The sequence below is a fragment of the Chrysochloris asiatica genome, unplaced genomic scaffold (assembly GCF_000296735.1).
Source record: "Chrysochloris asiatica unplaced genomic scaffold, ChrAsi1.0 scaffold01144, whole genome shotgun sequence".
Lineage (NCBI taxonomy): Eukaryota > Metazoa > Chordata > Mammalia > Afrosoricida > Chrysochloridae > Chrysochloris > Chrysochloris asiatica.
In genome coordinates, this window is record NW_006409662.1 from 1 (window position 1) to 6,305 (window position 6,305).

Sequence of the window (6,305 nt, forward strand, 5' to 3'; positions counted from 1 at the left end):
CCACACCTTTATCTCTGTGATTCTATCAGGCATCCATGGCTGCTCTGATCCTTTTCCCGTTTGGTCTCACCCAAGATGGAAGCTCTGGGAGCAGCTGAGTGTCTTGAATTAGAAAGCAATGGATTTCTTGCTTCTGCTACAAATTCCCCTAGCTGTAAGTCTTCCAACCTTTTAAGTATTCCTTTATACATGGTTCAGAGTTCTGGTACTATCCCCTGAGCCTGCTAGGTCCGGTATCTGTGTCGTTGCTGATGTAACTCCTCACTGCACTTCCACCCAATCCACCATCTTGTTTGTCCTCTCAACATAATCTTTCTTGAACATACCAGTTCTGAACTTTTCTTCCTTTGCTGAAGACAAAAAAACAGCTATTTTTCCTTTCCTGGTGCTGCTATAATAAACTGACTTCAAACAACATTTATTGTCTCAGAGTTTGGGATTCCAAGAATCCATGAAGGGGGTATCACCCTGCTAATACTTGTGAGAATTTATTCCTTGTCTCTCTCCAATCTACTGCTATTGCCAGAAGGTCTGTGGAGTTCCTTGGATTGCAGCTGCAGCATCATAGAGTTTCTTGGTCTCCTTCCTCTGCCAGTCCCTCTGTGTCTGCTCTCCTCTTTTATTAGGAGAGCACTTAGATGGGACTTGGACCTACCCTACCTGTTAACTCAACAGATGATATCTAACTCAACAGATGACATCTTCAAAGGCCTTATTTCCAAATGGTTCAGGACCACAGGAGACAGGGGTTAGATCATTGTCTTTGTTATGCCATGTCAAAATACCAGAAATATCAGAAATACCTGGCTTAGGAAGCAGAAATGAATTCTCACAGTTTAGGAGACTATGTCCTAGTTCAGGGCATCACTCTAGGGGAAGACTTTCTCACTGTGTCTTCATGGGGGAAGGTCCATGACTTCATTCCTCATTTTTGGGCCCACCTTTCAATGGAGACCTCCCTGGTCTTGGCTTCAATCTTTCCCTGGATCTGAGAGGTTTTTGGCATAGCGACCCTGGGTCCAAAGGACATGCTATACTCCTAGCTCTTCTCTTGATGGTAATGAGGTCCCTCTGATCTCTTTTTATCTGGCATCTTTAATCATTTGGAGTTTAAATCAACTACAAGTTCAAAATCTCCTGGGGTAAAATTCCTCTTCAACTATCAACCTGCACTATATCTATCTGTCTATCTATCTATCTATCTACATGATAGGTAGATAGATAGATAGATAGATAGATAGATAGATAGATAGATAGAGATCTGTTTCCCAAGTGCAATGGAGGACAAGGCAATAAGGCAAAAGATAGAAATTTCCATTACAAATGGGAGAAATACAAGGTAGCAAGAGAGTGGACCACCAATCATCTGTCTGTTTGACATACTGTGGTGGATTACATATTGCTGTAATTATAGAAGTGATGCCACTGGTATTTTAAATACCAGAAGGGTCACCCATCATACACAGGTTTCAGATGAGCTTTCAGACTAAGACAGACTAGGAAGAAAGAAAGAAAAACTACTTCTGAATGCTTAGTCACCGAAACCCTTATGAATAGCGGTGGAACACTGCCAGATAGCATGACAATATTGAATATTGAAATATGACAAAGAGCCCCAGAATATTGCCAGTTGTAGTGATGGAAAATGAGCCCCTCAGGTTGGAAGGCACTTAAAATACGACTGGGAAAGAGTTGCATCCTCAAAGTAGAGCTGACTGTGATGATGCCAATGGAGTAAAGCTTTCAGGACATTCATTTGATGATGGAGCACAACTCAAAATGAGGAGAAACAGCTGCAAATGTCCATGAATAATTGGAACATGGAATGTATAACATATGAATCTAGGAAAATTGAAAATTGTCAAAAATGAAATGAACTGCATAAAGATCAATATTCTAGGCATTAGTGAGCTGAAACAGACTGGTATTGGTCATTTTGAATCTGACAATCACATGGTTCCCTATGCCAGGAATGGCAAATGGAAGAGGAATGGCATCCATCATCAGAAAGAACATATTAAGATCTGTCTTGAAGTACAACACTGTCTGTGATAGGATAATATTCATATACCTACAAGGAAGACCAGTTAATACAACTATTATTCAAATTTACACACCAACCACCAAAGCCAGTGATGATGAAATTGAAGAATTCTACCAACTTCTTCAGTCTGGAATTGGTCAAACATGCAATCAAGATGTATTGATAACGGCTGGCAATTGGAATGCAAAGATTGGAAACAAAGAGGAAGGATCAGTCCTTAGAAAATATGGTCTTGGTGGTAGAAACAATGATGGATATGCTATGATAGAATTTTGCAAGATAAGGATCAAAGACCACAGCCTTCCATATGGGTTTCATCTCAATGTAAATAAAACAAAAATCCTCACCACTGGACCAACAAATAACATCCAAATTAATGGAGAAAAGATTGAAGTTGTCAAAGACTTCATTTTGCTTGGATCAATCATCAACACTCATGGAAGCAGCAGTCAAGAAATTAAATGATGTATTGCATTAGGTAAATCTGCTGCACAGGATCACTTCAAAGTGTTGCAGAGCAAAGATGCCAGTTTGAGGACTAAGGAGCACTTGACACAAACTATGGTATTTTCAATAAGCTCAGATGCATGTAAAAGTTCAACAATGAATAAGGAAGACCATAGAATAATTAATGCATTTGAGTTATGGTGTTGGAGGAGAATGTTGAAAGTGCCGTGGACCTCCAGAAGAAGAAACAAATCTGTGTTGCAAGAAGTACAGCAGAATCCTTCTTAGAAGCCAGGATGGCCAGACTTTGTCTCTCATACTTCAGAAATATTAGGAGGGACCAGTCCCTGGAGGAGAACATAACGCTTAGTAAAGTGGAGGGTTGATGAAGAAGAGGAAGATCACCAACAAGGGTATCAACAATTGTAAGGTTCATGCAGGAGTGGGTGGTATTTCATTCTGCAAGTTGGTATCAATCAACAGCACCTGACAAACAAAAAGAAGGGCAAAGGCTGAAGAACAATTTTCTGAGACCATCTGAACAATGACACTTCTCTTTAAGTTCTTGGATTTTGGGTTGAGACACTTTGGTCCTGGTCTGCAGATCTGCCTTCCAGGCCCATTGGGATGGCAAAACTTGCTTGACAACAGGTTTATTGAGATGGAGTAGGTAGGTTCATCCATGTGATATCTTGCCAAAAAGAACACAGAGAAAGATATAGACAGAGAGGAAAGGCGATGGGTGTGACAACAGACACAGATGCCCAGAATTGCCAGAAGCCACCCAAAGATAGCAGAGTCATGGACTATTTCTCTCTCAAAGTTCACAGAAGGAACCAACATGGTTGAGTCCTTAAGTTCAGATTGTAGACTACATAAGTATGAGACAATTCATTTTTGTTCTTTAAGATCATCCAGTTTGTGGTATTTTGTTACAGCAGCCCAAAGGAACTAAGACAGTGCCTTCATGGGTTCCAGTGTGGTGGAGGGGATGAGATGAACACACACACAAAACAGACATTCATTGTGTCTTCACCTTACCCTGGCAGGAAGGAGAGGGTGACTCTGTGGGGCTGTTTTTACATACCTTAAAAATGGGAACTGTAAAACTCTTACTGAGGGCTAAAGAAGGGTGCCTGTGATAGATAGCATTAGCTATCAAAATGGTATATAATGAAGGGAATACCTGATTTGAACCAGCCACCTCTTAATCTGCAGTCAAATGCTCTATACCTGAGCTACACTGCTTGACAGACCAATATAACTTAATTAATGCCTTTCATTTGTGGTAGCACTCAGCCTTGCAATATTAACTGGTGCTTTAATTTGGGATTGGTTGTCTTATGACTAGACAGACACCTTTCCTTAACTCTATGACCCACCAGGCTTCATCCCCACCAGAGCCATGGGTGGTGTGGAGAGGTAAAAAAAAAAAATGGGGTTCCTGCAGAACCCTATTACCTTTTTGTTTTAGGCCAAGACCTGGACAATGTCTCCAGAAAAATCCACATAGTCCTTCCTGGGAAACCAGCCAGGAGCGCTCAAATGGGAGTAGAACACACCTTACCTGCTACAATCTCATATTATGACATCTTCAAAGGCTTTATTTCTCGACAAGTTCATAGTCACCGAAATCATAGGTTAGGATATTGTCTTTGTTACTGTGTGCCAGGATAACAAATATCAGAAGTAGCTGGCTCAGGGAACAGAAATTCATTCTCACAGTTTAGGAGACTGCAAGTCCTTATTCAGGGTGCCAACAGTAGGGGGAGGCTTTCTCTCTCTGCCTCCTTGGGGAAAGGTCCTTGACCTCATCCCACATTTGTGAGCCCGTCCTTCTATGGAGAACCCCAGGGTCTTGGTGTCAATCTTCCCCTGGGTGCTGGGGGTTCTCAGCACAAGGAACGTGGGTCCAAAGGACACGCTCTGCTCCTGGCGCTTCTCTCTTGGTGGTCCCACTGATCTCTGCTCACTTGTTTAACCTCTTTTATATTTCAAAAATGATTGTGTCAAGATGCAATCCAGTGTTGTCCCTTGAATCTTCGGCCATTGACTGCTGCCTCTAGTCTTGCCTAGTGAACATCAAAGAGGTCTGGATTTCCAACACACAGGGTACACAGATCACAAAATGCAGAATAATTACAGAAAAGTGAGAAGCATGGGGCAACCAATTTGACACATATTTAAGGGGCACACAATCCAATCCATAAAATTCCCCTGTGCCCCCTCCCTCACCATTCATGTCTTGTGACATGTAAAACATATTCACCATGTCATATCATTTCCAAAGTCTTCTATCAACTCCAAGTCCAAAACCTTCTGGTGGTAAAATTCCTCTATATCTGTGAACCTGCACACTCTGGAATACAAGTGATCTGTTTCCCAAGTACAGTGAAGAACAAGGCACAAGGTAGACATTTCTGTTAAAAATGGGAGAAGTGCAGGGTACCCGAAAAGTGCAAAAGTCCTCAGGACAACTCTTCTGAGACCATCTGGGTAATGGCACGGCTCTCTACCTCCCTGGATTCTGGGTGGAGGCACTTATCCTGGGATTTAACTTTGCTTCCAGGCCCATTGGGACAACAAATCTTGGTTGGCAATAAGGTCTTTCTTAGGTTCTTATCCAAGTGATATATTACCTAAGAAAGACCTTATTGCCAACCAAGATTAGTTGTCCCACAGATATAGACAGAGGAGAAAAGGATGTGACAACAGAGGCAGGTGCCAAGATTGTCAGGAACCATCGGACGTCAGCAGAGTGATGGAACAGCTTTTCTCTCAAAGTCGGCAGAAGGAAACAACATGACTAAGGCCTTGATTTCAGGTTGTCGACCTGAACAGAACTCCATTTCTGTTCTTTAAGGTCATCACTTTGTGGTATTTTGTTACACCACCCCAAAGAAGCTAAGATGGTGGCCTTCATGGCTCACAGTAGGGTGGAGGAGATGAGAGTAACACACATATAACAGATATTCACTGTGTCTTCACCTTACCCAAGTACTTAGAAAAACATGACTCTGTGGGGTTGTTCTTACACCTACAACAGGAAACTGTAATGTACTCACAAACACACTCCAGGTAAGGAGTCTGTGGTAGAGTTAGCAAGTAAAATGGCACCTAAATGAGGGGGCACCTGGATTTGAACCAGGGACCTCTTGATCTGCAGTCAAATGCTCTACCCCTGAGCTATACCCCCTGGCAGGTTAAGGTAAGTAATAAATGCCTTTCATTTGTGTGGTAGCACTCAGCCTTGTAATATTAACAAGTGCTTTCCTTTCAGACTGGCTGACTCATGACTACACATCTTCCCTCAGCTACATGGCCTTCCAGACTTTGTCCTCACTGGGGCCTTTAGTAGGGAGGAAAGGCGAAGCCTTCTGGGGAACCCTAGTCCATTACTCATTGCCTGTTTGTTTTATGCCAATAGCTGACTAAGGTCTCCAAAAGATGCTACACAGTCCTTTCCTGGGCACTCAGTCATGTATCTTTATTCCTCCTTCCCTGAAGACAAAAATGCCTGGTGTCTTCCTCTCTCAGGGTAGACATAGCAAACTACCACAAAGTGGGTGGATTTAAACAACATTCATCTCGCAGTTTTGGAGTAAGAGAGTCCGAGATCAGGTGTCACTCATGCTGATGTATCTGAGAGCTATGAGAATTTATTCCAAGCTTCTCTCCTATGTACTGCTAGCCTCAGTAGTTCTGTGGAGTTCCTTGCATTGACACTCCAGTATCATGTATTTGAATGGGCTCCTTCCTCTGCCTGTCTCTCTGTGCCTGCTCTCCTCTTTTATAAGGACAGCACTCACATTAG

The 6,305-nt window shown here is 42.4% G+C and overlaps 1 non-coding gene across 1 annotated transcript; it reads right to left on the reverse strand.

Annotated features, from left to right (window-relative positions):
• Positions 1-5,615: 5,615 nt before the first annotated feature.
• On the reverse strand, positions 5,616-5,687 carry TRNAC-GCA. The gene has a single exon. It is a non-coding gene; the product is annotated as a tRNA-Cys (tRNA).
• Positions 5,688-6,305: the final 618 nt, after the last annotated feature.